Source organism: Elephantulus edwardii, unplaced genomic scaffold (assembly GCF_000299155.1).
Source record: "Elephantulus edwardii isolate Elephantulus edwardi_28Jun2011 unplaced genomic scaffold, EleEdw1.0 scaffold00178, whole genome shotgun sequence".
Lineage (NCBI taxonomy): Eukaryota > Metazoa > Chordata > Mammalia > Macroscelidea > Macroscelididae > Elephantulus > Elephantulus edwardii.
In genome coordinates, this window is record NW_006399928.1 from 3446916 (window position 1) to 3448716 (window position 1801).

The window sequence follows — 1801 nt, forward strand, 5'->3', positions numbered from 1 at the left end:
AACTTTCCCATTGCCTTTTCTATTTCTTTGAAAAATGAATTTGGGGAGCTTTAGGGGCCTAGTGGTAAGAATGTGCACTGCAATCCAGAAGGCACATGGTTCTAGGCTACCAGCCTGCTCCACGGGAGGATAGGCAATCTCCTCCTATGCAAGTACCTGCCTCTGAAAACCCACAGGAGGGTCAGCTATGGGTCGATTCCTACTCGATGGTACTCAACAACAACAAAGCTAAAATCCTCTAAATATCAAATATGAAATTAGATACTGTCTTAAAGACTAAAAAAAATGAATTTGGTATCTGTATTGAGATTGCATTGTACAAGTAGATTGCTTTTGGTAGAATGGTCATTTTCACTATATTGAGTCTTCCTATCCATGAACAAGGAACATTCTTTCATTTAGTAAGTTCTCATTGTTTCTTGCAGCAGTGTTTTGTAGTTTTCTTTATAAAGTTCTTTTGTGTCTCTAGTTAGGTTTATTCACAAGCACATCACTTTGTGGCTGGCTGTTGTAAATGATAGTGCTTTCTTGGTTACCTTCTCTGGATTTTCTTTGTTACTGCAGAGGAATCCCTTTGATTTTGTATACTGATCTTTTATCTTTCCAACTGGTCTACTAGGTCTAACAGGTTTTTTTATTGAATCCTTGTGGTTTTCTGTGTATACTACCACATTGTCTGCGTATAGCGAGAATTTTATCACCTTTTGCCATTCTGGATGCTTCTTACTTCCTTCTTTTGTCATATTGCCCTAGCAAGTATTTCCAATACAATATTGAATAGGAGTGGTGAAAGTGGGAATCCTGGTCTATTTCCTATTCTCAGGGGGAATGCTGTTAGTCTTTCTCCATTGGTGAAAGTGGGAATCCTGGTCTATTTGCTATTCTCAGGGGGAATGTTGTTTGTCTTTCTCCATTACGAATGATGTTGATTCTTGGTTTTGCATGTGTACTTTTCACTATGTTGAGGAAGTTCCCTTCAATTTCTATCTTGTTGGGTGTTTTAATCAGGAAAGGGTGTTGGATTCTGTCAAAGACTTTTACTGCATCAATTGATAAGGTCATGTGGTTCTTGCTCTTTGCTTTGTTAATGTGATGGTTTATGTTGATTGTTTTTCTTGTGCTGAACCTGTTATTAATTCTACTTGGTCATTATTTTTCTAATATACTGTGGGGTTCTATTGGCTAGGATTTTATTAAGAATTTTTGCATGTTCATGAGAGATATTGGTCTGTAGTTTTCCTTTTTGGTAATATCTTTGCCTGGTTTTGGTATTAGGATTATGCTTGCTTCATAGAATAACTCTGGGAGTGTTCCTTCTTTTTCTATTTTTTGAAATAATTTTAGTAGAAACATTCTCTGAATGTTTGATAGAATTCAGACATAAAGCCATCTGTGTTGCAGACCAGGGGCAAAGTGTTTTTATAAGTATTAACAATGAGACAGAAACACCAGGAATGTAGGAGAAAAACAGAGGTAAAGCAGGAGGCAAACAGTTCACTGAAGGGAATTGCCTGTCAATTCCAGCTTTCCTGTCTTTATTGAATATTGCCAGAAAGTAAATCACAAAGAGAATCCAATACAGGTGAAGCTAAGCTTTCTCTATTGACAACCCTCTGCTTGACTCAGGAGGGAGGGGCAATGCAAAAATCCTGTAAACGTTTAAGGATTGCCTTGGTGCTTCAGAATTAATTCCAGCTTATATCAACCTCCCTCATAACCTGAAGTAGTATTCTGTTTGTTGAAAATATTTAATATAGGGATCCAAGATGGCGGCAGAGGCAGAGACAGTGTGGTGAGCTGC